At 38.9% G+C, this 14,974-nt stretch overlaps 1 protein-coding gene across 1 annotated transcript in view; it reads right to left on the bottom strand.

The window, feature by feature from the left end:
• The window catches only part of PDE3A (phosphodiesterase 3A), a 299,748-nt gene that overhangs the window by 98,699 nt on the left and 186,075 nt on the right, over positions 1–14,974 (bottom strand). The gene's annotated exons all lie outside the window — the stretch shown is intronic.

Here is a 14,974-nt window from a genome sequence, read left to right as displayed (position 1 = left end):
CCACTCTAATAAACCCAAGGAGGCACTTGCTGTTAGAAAAACCATAATACTGGACTATAAAGCATACATAAGCTATGCTTTTTGTATCTTCATTTGCTTAATAAAACAAATATGCATTTAGCAAATCAGGACTTTATTAAGCATTTTAATTTTTCCCAGAAAATGCCAAAACTTATTTCATCTTCCGTTTAATCGATTTCTTAGCATTATATCTAGAGTTAATGACAAAACATTACAAATTTCTGTTCCCTTATTTAGATAAAAATTCTGTCAATTAGGCAAGTATGCCATTTATTAAACATTTATAGAGGTTGTTCACAGCAGTTATGACAGAAGGTTACCGGGGATTGAACCCAGGGCCTTGTATTCATATACAATACATGAATTCTACCACTTAAATGACACCCCTAGTCCCCTACAAATCCATGCCAAAATATAAGCATACGCTCTTTTGTTTATCTTAGTCATTGATAAAAATGTTAAATAAGGTAATTCCTAAATGAGTTTTACAATTCTTATTTTAATCTGTGATTTTGCTCTATCGTATGCAAATATGCTATCCCTTATAGGGTCATGAAAGAACAGAAGAATACACCACCTGTAACACTGACTCCTACATAAGTGGTTAAATCAACTCTCAAAATAAAGATGTAGAGAAGGCTTTGTCTTTTAGACTGTTAAAATAACTGCTGAATATTTATATGTTATCCATGAAAGGAACACCTGTAAAAGTCATTGGGGCAACAGATTTTAATGTCAGTCTCCAATTTTATGCTTTCATTATGTAGTTTGTAGAACATGTTATGAGTTAATCTAATGATTAAATAAGGCTCACTTCCTAAAACTTGATCTAAAACAAATGAAGTCTAGTTGACAATGTTAACTAATGCTAATTAACCAGAATGGGTTAATTAACATTAGTGAAATTTTTATATTTTCCTTCATTTCTCCAAAAATATGATTACATTTAATACATAGTATGCTTATGACTATTCTTGTGTATTTATGCAAACCCATGTCTGGACACATATTTTTTTAAAATATGATTTGTCATTCATAAGCTTATTCCAAGATCACTGGGTATTACTTCTGTGTATGTGTGTGTGTATTCTGCTTTAAAATAAATCAAAGCATTGTAAATTTGGGTTTTTGAAAAAACAACTACAACTCATATACACACTTCTGATACATATGTATGTATTATATGTATTCTAGCATACCTCTTTTATCAGCATTTCATCCCTTTTTCTTTTCTTTTTTTTTTGAGTATTTGGAATATACTGGGACTTCACAGAAGAAATATGTGTACTTTGTTTCTCTTAATATTCTCTAATTCTCTTCCATATGCTCCACATTATATTTTTATGATCAATTGAGTAAACTAAATGAAACTAAACACATATCTATTAATGATAAAATGCATATATAATGAAAACATCTAATGAGATTTTTTTCAGTACTGATATGAGTATAAACTTTTAAGCAAATATAGTATACAATAAATATATGATTTTATATATTTCTGTTGTACTCTGAATTATATCAAAATATGTTATGATATAAAAAGAAAATAATTATTTGATATTTAATGTAATTAAAACTATGATCTGGTAACACATGTAATATGAATAATACATTGCTCATTCCAGGAAAATTGTTTACTTCCTACAGTATGTCTAGAGACATAATTTTCAGGTACATGAACACACACACACACACACACACACACACACACAGAATTTCCTTTAAACATCTGTAATCATTACTTGCATTCTTATTTTCTTTACGAAACAGTAGACATCAACTCCAGTTAAAAATAATGTTTTGGGGGTCTGAGCGATGATAGTGAGCAAGGCATTTATCTTTTACACAACTGACCTAAGTTCATTAAGTATCAATAATAATAAAAAGGTTCGATCTCTGGCACTCTATATGGTCTTCCCAGCGGGAGTGATCCCTTAGTGTAGGGCAGGAATAAGTTCCGAGTACTGCTGGGTGTGGCCCCAAAACCAATAATAATAATTTTTTTAAACTTTTTTTGCATTTAAACACCAGGATTTACAGAGTTACTGATAATAGAGTTGTTTCATGTATTCAATGTTCCAATACTAATCCTACCACCAGTATGACCTTCCCACACCACCAATGACCCCAGTTTTCCACGAAGCCTGCTACTTTGGCAGTAAAACAAATTTACTGAAATGGAATAATCGGAAATTAGATTAATAAAAGTAACACTTTAAAGTAGCTAATAAATTACTTAGAAAGGAACTGTAGAGTAAATGTGAAGTATTATTTTTATAAAAATGTAAATTATTTTTTTCTTGCTATAAGAACCTACTGAGGTGAAATAACAAAATGAAATTAAATGAAATTTTTTCCTTATTCATTGATAGCTAACAGAAATGCTTTAAAATTGAAGGGAATATATGTAATGCAATCTTATTGATGACCTATAATGTTTGAGAAGTTTTAGACTTATAATGTTAGAGAAGTTTTATTTCCCTTCTTCCTCTTCTTCTTTTGATCTTGGGGTCACAGCCAAATGTTCAGGGCTTACTCCTAGTTCTTTGCTCAAGAATCACTTCTAGTGGTACTCAAACTGGGACAAGTTATGTGCAAGGAAAGTGCCTTATTCTCTCTCTCTCTCTCTCTTTCTCTCTCTCTCAAGTACTATGTCTCCTAGCCTTGATACCGTTATTTAAAACTTTCACTGAATTAGCAATGATCTGCATTGTAATAATAAGGGAGGAAAAAAAGAAAAAAATACTTTTTAAGGAAATTTCTGACTGGTACGATTATTTATCATGGGAAGTTAACATAATGTATTTTCCTCTCCTGTCTTTTTCCATAAACAAAAACTAGAGTGCCAAGACCAAAACATAAGAAATGGTAAAATTATATATTTTTCTTCTTTTTTGAACAGAAATAGCAATGCCAAGTTCAGTTTGTTCCATTGGTTCGAAGCCAAATAAATAGCAAAACATAGTGAAAAGCCTGGTGACATCGTGTGTCGCTCAATGGCTATTAAGGTCCTTCTGGACGGCTCAGATCTCTGTGCTGTGGGGACTGAAGTGCCCCAGTACCATAAACTCACTTCCTGAGGTAACGATGGGTGGACCAACGGCGACCCTGAGAATGAGGACACGGGCTCCTTAATGGAAAAGGGAGTGTTTTATATACTCCCTGTCCTAGTTAATAGCAGTGTGACAAATTAATCTTCATGCCACAATGACAGCTTAGAGTACAAGCAGCAAAATACCAGCCTACAATATGGCATCCCTGTTATTAAGATGAGAGGAATCTTGTCTTATTTTGAAGTAGAGAAGACTGAAGGAAAAGAGATAATATAAAGGAGCAAACACTTTTTAGATTTATTATTTATGCATTAGGAATAATTTTTCTGGGATTGGAGTGATAGTACAGTGGGTAGAGCATTTGCCTTGCATGCAGCCAACTGAGGTTCAATTCGCAGCAATATGGTCTCCTGAGCACCACCCAGAGTAATTCTGGAGTGCATGAGCCAGGAGCAGCCCTTATGCATTACCAAGTGTGACCCAAAATACAAAAAAAAAAAAAGAAAGAATTTTTTTATATCGCAGAGGGTTGCTAAATTTTATTATGGATTAATGGATATCTCTTCAAGACACTCTGGCACTTTGGACCAAAAAAACTTACTTGAAAAATTATGCCCAAGGCTTACAAATTCTAGCATATTTTTACTTTTAAAGAAATATTTATTAAGAAGCTACTGTGTTTGGGATTTCCATCAGCAGCATAAAATAAAACTGACTGACAGAACTCTAATATTTAGCAAAATTAAATTTTAATGCTACATATTTAATATGTCCATGAAATATGACAAGTATTGACATATAGTTATTTCTGAATATGTCACTGTCACTGTCCTCCCGTTGTTCATCGATTTGCTGAAGCAGGCCCAGTAACGTCTCCATCATGAGACTTGTTGTTACTGTGCTTGGCATATTGAATATGTCATGGGTAGCTTGCCAGGCATAAAGGGAAAAAAAGTGTCCTTATTACATTTCACAAATGTGTGTTGGAATTCCCTTAAAGCTCACACAAAGAGCTAAAAATACAATAAACATGTACTACACTGATGGTGTTTTGAAATACCAGAGGATAACTGTCAACAAGTCATGACACCAAGTTACCCTGACGAGGGACAGTGCAGTAAAACTGACTTGAAAACAAACCACTTTGAAGCAAAGTGTTTTCACGGATACTACTAATGATTCCTCATTGGGTCTCTTATGCACTATCTTTATAGAAAGCGTCTTTCCAGTCTCTGTTCCAGACCCTTTCACACAGAGAGTTCATGCATCTGTTTGTACTTCCTTATCTTCCTGGCTGATCACATCAGTTTACTTTTGAAATTTCTAATCCATCTGCTTGTCTCATCCATGATCTCTGTTTGAGGGTTTTGTTTTTCTCCCCAAAGTTTAGAAAATGGCTCTTTTAAGTGTGTATCACAGATGATGTGTAAACAACTTACTAGACACTCGGTTGCAAAATTCTGAAATGGAAATAGCTGGAGAGATCCAAGTGTGAACTACCACCCAGAAGTCAAAAATCAGAGGACCACAGGAATCAACAGGCAAACTAGATGCATTCAATTTGCATCTACAGATTTAAATGAAGAATACAGACTTTAACATATAACCCTCAGAGGTTTTGCAATGAACAGTCACTGGGTAATGTACCATCACACACACAATAATCTATGATCTGAAAAAAATCAAACCTGACAAGAAGCTTCATTGTTGTGACTTTTGAGATTATTTCATTTTGCTGATATTTGTAATGTGTTAAAGTGTTAACACACACAGGATTAAGTGTTAAAGTTATTAGCACCAGTTCCTTGGATTTAATTTCATACAACAATTACATTGTGTAAATAATGGGACAGTCATTTATGCTGAGAATAGAGCTGACAAACAATCTTCATTCCCCAGTATAAAATTTATTTTTAAGAATTATTGGTTTTGATGACAGTATAAAATTATATAAGAATTGCTATTAGACAGCCATTTAATTTGTCCCCAATAGGGAATTAAAGAACTCATAGAAACAACATACTTATGTGTTAGAAGCCCATTATACATATAATCTAGGTATGTATTAAAGAATTTTTAAAAGTGGTATTTCTTTTATATTTCTATAAATTCTACTAAAGATATCACATATTGGTGCTTTTTTGTTACTACGCTAAAACAGTTAGTTACATTCACAAGAAGTCAACCTGTTAAATTTCCTTTCCTGATATTTACATACTTTAGTTCAACTACCCCACTTTAGTTCTCTTTCCTTCTATTTGATCATTTACTCCAGCCATTATATCTGAGTCTCAGATTTTTGTCTCCTTTGAAAATCTAGTAATATAAAGCAACAATCGTTTTTCATCAGTTTTATCTGTAATTAGAACCCAAATTTTGAAAATCCATTCCAAACTTTAGAAATTATGTTCTCAGGTCCAAAAGTGATAACTCAAAGAACTGGAGTAGATGGATTGTATGCTGGAGGTACTGAGTTCCATCCCACGGATGGCACAGCACCTGAGGACTCTCAGGGACATCCCTGGGGGGTCCCGAACATCACTGGCCTGAGCAGACTGCATCACCAACTCCAAGCACATCACTAAGAGACTCAGCATCGATGGACCAAACATTCCTGAGAGTGGCCCTGGATTCCCAAGCACTGCAGGGAAGAATTCCAAACACATATTCTAAGTGCATCTTCACGTTACTGATAAACAAGATCTTATGCCAGAGATTGTGTATAAACACTGAGCATGCTATAAAAATCATTTCCTTTGGTGAGGCATTGCAGTTCAAAGAGTAAATGAATCTCCATAATTGAATATGCTTGTTTGTTTTTGTTTCTTTATCTTTAGGCTACAACCTGTGCTACTCAGGGCTTCCTCCTGGCTCTTTGATCAGGGGTCACTCCTGGTGGGGCTCCAGGGAACATATGTGGGCAAGGGATTGAACCCAGGTTGGCTGCGTGCCAGGCAAGTGCCCTACCTGATGTGCTATGACTCCAGCCAAATGTGTCTGTATGTTAACCTATAATTTTACTAAGGGAAAGACAAGAGCTGCAAGAGTATTTTCCAAAGTATCTGTATTGACTTGATAGGCATTTATTATGCTAAATGCATTCATTCGTTCATATTCTTAATGTTAATCCCAAGGTTCCTAAAATGAAGAATTTAACAAAGGCTGGAAATGCAAAAGTAATCCACTGAAACTAGTTTAAAGAGTTAAATATTACTATTTTTATTTCTTTCTAAGCATGGCTTTATTCACTTTGTGAATCAGACTGTTGTTTAAGTTATTTACAGTTCCTGCAGATAAACACCTATCATCAATAGCCACTTACTTCATTGCTTGGTTTAGTTTCATGTCACGAGTCAGGAGCTTCTGACTTTGCAAACAGAAGCATATGGCAGCTCCTGTATCATGTGAATAATGTCACAGTCCCAAAGATAAGAGGGTCGTTCAATAGGCACTAAGCAACATTTCTGCTAATCGATAAATGTAGGGCATGGGAGGGCATCACTGCCAGCAGCAATTTTCCCTTCGATATTTGTGGGTTTGCTTCATTCCTGTTCCCCGAGGTCCTTTTGGACAGGCCAGGACTTTTTAAATAAAGAGTGACATGCTCAAGGTCAGGCCTTAGTTCACGAGAAACTTCTATTCTGTGTGACCACCATGTAGACAGAAAAACCCTCTCTCAGGCTCTGCTCCGAGTCAGCCAGATGCTAACATGTGGGAAAACTGCGTTTCCTCCTTGATTGTTCCAGACCAGCATCTACTGAGTGAATCAGTTTCTAGTGAAATTGGCTTAAAGTTGCAGTATGGTTAATTTCACGATAGAACCCGGAAGCACAAAAGCTGCGGAAGCTTCTTCTCGCTTCCCTTTGGAGAGTGTCTAACTTAGAGGTAGCACACACTATCTTTGAGAAGCTGGGGACACAGAAGGATTGTCTCAGTGGCTCTCAACTCAGCAGTTTTGCCGCCTAGGGGATCCCTTGACCTGTCTGGAGACCTTTGTCATGATGCCAGCTGGAGGGCGGGGATGCAGCTGGCATCTATGGGTAGAGACAGGTAATGTGAGGCTGAACCAGGGCTTCAGTTACAGAGAGAAATCCTCCTCTTGTCAGGAGGGACAGAGAAAAAGACCTGCATGCCCTTACACAGAGCAAGTGGGGAAATTATTCTAGAGAGCCCCATTTTCTGGGACTGAAGAGTGTCGATACAAATGCAACACAGAGCACAAGACTGAAACTAGATAAAAGCAATTCTGAGAACAGCGGAGAAGGTTAAAAAGGATTGCTCAAGATATATTTCTAACGAAAGGACAAAGTTTACAGAACCTAGAGGAAGCTTGATGCATGTTTCATAGACAAGATGGATTTGTCTCAAGACAATGCATCTTGTCTTGTTTCAAGACAAGATGCATGTTTCATAGACAAGATGCATATTTCATAGAATGTGCCATAGAGCTGATTTAATTAAATTAAATTTAATTAATTAATTTTTTATTTAATTTTCTGATTTAGCAAAAATGAAGCTGATTTGGCAAGGGTCATGTGGATGAGGTTCTGCCTACAAGAAGAAGATGCTACAAGAAAAATTAAATCCCTTCCTGCTGCTCATCTGAGATGAGAAGGACACTCCAAAGGACATAACTCATTTGAACCATTCACTTTTAAGTTTCATACATCTGGCAAAAATTTTAAAAGTTTAAATATTTTTCATTTAATTTAGTGAAGAGGGCTCTAAAGGAGTGCCCCTAAGGATACCTGGGCCACTCCTGGTGATACTGGGCCAACCTGGCAGACACCACCATGCAAGATGCAGTGTTCTCAAAGCCTGTGGTGCTGGAGAGCCATCAGAGCCCCCCAGCAGTGCTTGGAGATACTGCCAGTGGTGTTTGTCAGGCCGAATATGGCTCAATGCATGCAAATTAAGGGCCCTATCCCCTGACCTCTCTCCCTAGCCACCCTGGTAAGTGATCTTTAAACCAAAATATTGTTATCTTCTTGGAATGTACACATAATGCTTCAATTATTTAAAACTATACAAGCCAGTAATTTTATTGTCTAATGAAAGAGTCAATTATATGAAGGCTATAATTATATGTATACACAAATAGATGTGTGTATGTATAGCACGCAAAATGAGTTTCTTCAGTAAGTTATCAAAGCTCTTGCTATTCCGTGCAGTATACCAAAACCCCAAGTAACTTGCTAATCTCTAACTTAATTAATAAATAAAATCCTGCTGTTCTTACTACATTCAGGGTTAAGAAGCTCACAAATTCACACCGAAGACCTATTTTCCATCAGGATTCTTAACTGAGTGATAAACTCTTGACCCTTTGGAACCCCCTTCAACCATTTTTGTTTTGCAAAGGAGAGAAGTTTTCTATTGCCTCTCAGAACTTCTCACTGGAAAACTTCCTTCAAGAATTAAAAAGAAAAAAAAATACCCCACTAATTGCCTTCTGAGAATGTCATGCCCTGACTTTATTTGGTATACCTGGGAAGGCCGCCAGAAGGCGCATTGGGCAGCTGGAAGCCACCATCATTCAGCATCTTCCCGAATATGGATGGCCTACTGAGAGTCCATACTTGAAAAAAAGAGAGAACAGAAGAAAAGTCAGCTAGAAAATTGAGGGAGCTGACAAAGTACGTCAGAGTTCTTAAGAAGAGAGAAGACTGATCCATTCGAAATAAATATCTGAGTGTGAAGATGGGTAAACGACTAAGGGTTGAAACTGCCAAGAAGCCAGGCATGTGTCTTTGTAGACGTGTGATGCAGGAAAGAGCCAGTAGGCATTTGTTTTCTTTGTAGTTTTGGTGCCACACCTGGTGCTACTCAGGAGTTATTCCTGGCTCTGCACTCAGGAATCACTCCTGGCAAAGCTTGGGGGACCATATGGGGTACCAGGGATCAAACCTGCTTAGCTGAGTGCAAGGCATGTGCCCTTCCCACTGTACTATGTCTGGTCTCACCAGTAGTCTTGTTGGCAGTGAGAAATCACCTCCAAAAGTACTGGGGGATCTGGGAAAGCTGAAGAAACTCCCTCACCTAACAAGAGTCAAAGGGGAAAGTCAGGATAGGTGTAACACTGTGCAGGTATGATGGAAGTTCTGTGTAAAAGCAGAATTATTCAATCTTCAAAGAGAAGATGGAAAAACTTTAGAGGGCACTATGCTTCTCAAGGGCTGAGAAAGTGTCTGACCTCTCTGGGTGATTTGGAAACAAAGCAAAGTAGGCAAAAGGATGCTCTGTAGTTGACCCACGGATACCATAATCTCTCTGCTTCCCACCAGCTTCCCTTGATGCTCAGTCCTCCAGCTCAGCCTCGTTCTTAGTTACCAGTGCAGACTCAGACTCTAGCACTTTCTGGACAAGGAGATCTCCCACTTTCATGGACTTGTCTCTCTGCAGCCTTTATCTATCAAAATCACTGGAGACATTAGTCTCACAGCCTCCCGCTAGTTGCAATATCTGCTCTCTACTTCTCTCATATGCTCTTTCAGTTGTCTCTATTTCTAAGCTTCCCTTGTGCCTTTGGTGCCATACCCATCAGTTCCCTAAAGAACATAGTTCTACCTGTAGTAGGGTGAGGGGTGTGGCTTGAGGTAGAAATGGTAGAGCAATAAAAACACACAGGAAGAGGATTAGCCAGCACCTGACTTTGGGAGAAAGTCATTCCCTGCCCCAGTCCCTCTAGTCCTTCCACAACAGACTACGTTGGAGCACCTGCAGTCCTGAACTATTTCCTCTTCCTCACTGATCTGGTGGTGCTCAGCACTAATTTCTGGCACTGAACTCAAGGGTCACTCTTGGAAGTGCTTGGGGAACATATGAGGTCATGGGGATTGAACTCTGGTCAGCCACATGCAAGGCCAATGCATTACTCGCTGTACTGTTGCTCTGGATTCCATCATTAATAGTTAAGACACATATAACTTTGATTCAAAAGCTATCAAGTATACCATTGATTCAAAAAGTTATGCACACCTTTGTGCACTGCAGTCAGTACTTAGTACAATACCAAGAATATGAACCTGACATAAATCACCAATGACAGATAAGTGGATGGAGAAGTGTATATATGCATAGTGGATTATTATAAAGGAATAAGCACTGTAGCACTATCTTCCCATTGTTCATCGATTTGTTCGAGCGGGCCTAGTAACGTTTCCATTGTGAGACTTGTTGTTACTGTGTTTGGCATATTGAATATATCACAGTAGCTTGCCAAGCTTTGCGGAGTGGGCGAGATACTCTTGGTAGCTTGCTGGGCTCTCCAAGAAGGGTGGAGGAATCAAACCCAGGTCGGCCAGTCAGCTGGGTCGACCCAGCGCAAGGCAAATGCCCTACTGCTCTGCTATTGCTCCAGCCCAAATGAATAAGAAAAGATGAAATTATGCAGTTTGCTGTAACATGTCCACACAGTAACAACAAAGTCTCCAATGGAGACGTTACTGGGCCCGCTCGAGCAAATCGATGAACAACGGGAGGACAGTGACAGTTGACAGTGACAGCTGTAACATGGATGGAACCTGAAGGTAACACATTAAGCAGAGTAAGTCAGAGGGAGGACAAATACCAGGTGACCACACTCACCAATGAAACAGAGACAAAACCAGGGGATAGACAGTATCAAATGAAGACAGTCCTTGGGTGACAAGACTTGTCTTACTGAACAGGGATGGATGGGGAGAAACAAAAGGTGGGCCAGAGGTGTCAGAAGCCATGTGGGGGTGCTGGGCTGCAGGAACTTTGTACAAAAACACCACACACATCAGCACTGCTATAACCGTATCTTCAAAGCTATAATAATAAAACTATAGACATGTAAAATGAAGGTTAAATGCTAGCAAGACAAAAAAGACATGTCTCTCCATGAAAGGAAATTTTAATCACTTCTTCCCTAGTTCTTCTGTCTTCTTCCCTCCCTTATTCTTTCCCAGCAGTGCTCAGGGGTTACTCATGCCACAGTGCTCAAGAGTATCACCCAGAGGCACTGCTGGCGATTGAACCCAGGCCTCTCACATGTGCTCCAGCCCTCCCAGGAACCTCCCTGGCCTATCTCTTTCTTAATGTTCGTTAAACCAAAATTCCTCCCCACACCTTTTTCACCTTTACACTTGGCCCCTCATTTCTGTTTTCTGCTTTCTACCACTCCTTTTTGATTTAGCGCCATTCTCAAACTCCACTAACGAGCAGCCCTCTGCTCCAGTCCAGAACATTTCTCATGCACGGATCTTAGTCTCTGCTGACTGGGACACTGCCTTTGATTTTGCATCTTCCCTCCTTTGACTGCTTCAGGGAAACTGGATCCACACTGCACCCCTCCCTCCCCACAGATTCTTTCCCGTCTGACAGCGAGTCCCCCTTTCCGCAAAACTCTGCCTTTCTGTATTCACTTTTCCTCTCAATATTTTCCTTCTGCAATCTCCCTAGTGATGGAGCTCAGTCAACTGCAAGCATGACTGGCTTTCCCAGACTGACACCTGCACCTTGGATCTGGCCACAGAGCCCCAGAAGGAGCCCTCAGGTGTGACATTCACTCTCCATTGACGTAGAACTGACACAAGCACTGTATCCGTTCCAGGTGTACCACACAGGCATCCCGGATCCCACGTCCTCCAGTGTCACTGGCACGCTGCCATCTAGCTGAGCCACTGGAATCTCCTTTTGGAACCGTGGTCTTCATTTCTCTCCTATGGCCCACACTGAGCCCATCCTCTTCCCATGGACATGGGTCACTAACTCTCCATGCGCTCACTTTCCAAGCCCTGGCCCTCCTTCCTTCTCTCTAATCAATGACGTCTGACATTCATTCCTTCACAGCAGTTCCTGTAACAGTGCCATGCAGTAAAAGTTTATTTTCAAACATTTCCCACTCTCTGCCCGTTCAGACTTTGACATGAGTTTTTCCCCCCGCTTTTTCTCTCCTCACCCTGCTTCCCTGCACTCAGCCTTGGCGGTCCATTGCCCTGTCATCATTTCATAGGAGTGTTTTGTGTGTGTCTGAAGGGGAACTAGATATTGTGTCTATCTTTATCAATCTTTGTTTACATGTTCGACTTTCGCATCTACCAGTTTGCCTTTCATACGAATGATGTGTTCATGTATGACTTTGTACCAACCATAACGTGAGAGATTAGTAAAGCCAACAATTTGCCAATCAGACTTCATTAGACCGATCACAGGAGTCACGGCTTAAAGACAAATCCTCAAAATGAACGGAGCTGAGGTTTGAGAAAAGCTGGAGAGAAAAAGAAAACTATCAAGAGATGAGTGTTCAAGTATAAACTGTCTGAAGTTCCCTCTGAATCATGGTTTTCCAGACATATTGTTCAGGTAAATGATGACAGGTTAGAGATCTAAGAAATAAAGTCACTGTCTTTTTTAACCAGTGGAAAAATTAAAATTAGATAAGAACTTGTTTCATGCTTGCCTTAGCTGGAATTTCCAAGGAATTTAAAAACAACATTGTTTTTTTTATTTGGGGTGTTTTCAGTATATTTTTACTTTTCATCTTGGCAACTCTTATGGAATCAAAATGAAACAAAGAGAAACTCCTTCAAGAACAGTGTTTTAGCTATTTGAGGGACCCTAGAAAGACCTTCTTGTTGATAATATTAATTCATGCAAGAACACTGCACATCAGAACTACCTTTGGCTTTCAAATATAATAAATATATCATGTACAAGTGAAATGTCAAAGTTTTCTAGTTTATATGCAAATCTGGAATGTTTTAGATTTTCATTATGGAATTTTTATGCTTGAAATTCACAGAAGCTCCGTCTATGGCCATACCACCCTGCACGCCCCTGATCTCGAAAGCTAAGCAGGGTTAGGCTTGGTTACTACTTGGATGGGAGACCGCCTGGGAATACCAGGTGCTGGAGAGATAGCACAGCGGTAGGGCGTTCGTCTTACAAGCAGCCAACATGGCCGACCCGAGTTCGATTCCTCCACCCCTCTCGGAGAGCCTGGCAAGCTACTGAGAGTATTCGATATGCCAAACACAGTAACAACAAAGTCTCCAATGGAGACGTTACTGGGCCTGCTCGAGCAAATCGACGATCAACGGGAGGGCCTTTACCTTTACCTTATGCAAATCTGGAATGTTTCAGCTTTTCATTATGGAATTTTTATGCTTGAAATTCATAGAAACAAATGCATTTTTATGAACTCTTTGTTTAGTTTTTATTAAATGACCATTTCACACTTGCAGGTAATTCTTAAACAGGTCAGATGAGAAGTAGTACTTATCCTAAATTATAATGGTTTTATATAACATTTTATTTTGAATAATAATACAAATCTTTATTTTTTTATTTTTAAATTAAAAAAAATTTTTTTTTTGCTTTTTGGGTCATACTCAGTGATGCTCAGAGGATACTCCTAGCTCTGCACTCAGGAATTGTTCTTGGCAGTGTTTGGGGGACCAGATGGGAGACTGGGGATCGAACCCAGATTGGCCACATGCAAGGCAAACACCCTACCTGCTGTACTATCACTCCAGCCCCAATACATCATCTTTAAATGGTGTATTGTGTTTTAAATTTCTAAAGGTCTTTTTTTAACAAAAGAAAATAGAGTTTTTGTATCAAGTTTGTAAAAAAATTGTCTTTCCTGTGGTGGTGGGAAATGGGCACTGGTGGAGGGATGGGTATTTGATCACTGTATAATTGAAACCCAAGCACAAAAATTTGTAAGTCTACAACTGTACCTCATGATGTCTCACTAATAAAAATTAAAAAATAAATAAATAAAATAAAGTAAAAAAAAAGATTGAAAAAATAAAAGAAAAAAATTGTCTTTCACAACAATCACCTGAAATCAGGGAGTTTCTGACCTGGCCCCACTTTTTATTGGGCTAGCATCACGAATCTTTCACCATACATACATTAACTTCATCCTTTTTACTACAGACTTGGTAGCCAATTCAGATGTAAAAGTTTACAGGTGCTTAGAGAGAACTAGGCGGAGAAGTGAGTTGAAGTAGAGGCAAGACCTAAGTTCTTTTGAATAATCCTCATTTAACCCGCTATTTCATGTTACTTACTGATAATGGACAATGGACAGAAAGAAAACCATTGCTATTAAAATATGCCTGAAAACAATGGCCTGACTTGGTTCGCATTTCTCAGGGACCTAAGTCAACAGCGAGTCATGCAAAGGTGACAGCCCAGGCCATGTCTTAGTCATGCCTGGGAATGGCCATTCTCAGCACCACCACTGGACCTTCCCCAACCTTTATGAATTGGACTTCTTTGGGGTTTGGTGGCTTTGGGGCCACATCCAGCAGTGTTTGGGCTTACTCCTGGTTCTGTGCTCAGGGATCACTCCTGGCAAGTCTCAGGGGATGGATGAGGAAATAGTGCCCAGAGACAGTAAGAGAATCGGCTACTGTACTCTCTGGTCAGCCCTGAAATCAGGCTTCTTCTGGCAAACACAAAATGCATGTGGCAGAAGGATACTAAGACTTCACTTCATTCTTACATTAAGTGTTCAGGCAGGTAAACCGAGGGTTTTATGAGAGAAAGGATTTTTTATATTTCTTCACAGAATACCCTGAGAGGAGAGATAACTTCCTTAGTGTAAAACTCAGCTTTTATTCTGTCAGGCAAAGTAATTATGGAAGCAAAACAAATCCACATTGTCTAATTAGGTCATTAACCAGCATGACTGCGTCATGGAAGCTTTGCTCCTTGCCTAAGACATAATGCCAGACAATGAAAACAGTCTGGTAATATAGAAAGGTTTAGAATTTGTTTCTTTTCAAAAATAATAGGTCCTTTCATCTTTCTATTTTCCCTAAGCCGAAGACAGTTAATTTAGAGACAAAATCTGTAATTAGTTTAGGGTTTGCTCTGATTATGTTTCAAAATATTTAACCAAAACCAGGAATATAGAG

Source organism: Sorex fumeus, unplaced genomic scaffold (assembly GCF_029834395.1).
Source record: "Sorex fumeus unplaced genomic scaffold, SorFum_2.1 ptg000100l, whole genome shotgun sequence".
NCBI lineage: Eukaryota > Metazoa > Chordata > Mammalia > Eulipotyphla > Soricidae > Sorex > Sorex fumeus.
Note: the sequence above shows the minus strand (reverse complement) of the source record. Positions and strands in the feature narration are given on the sequence as shown.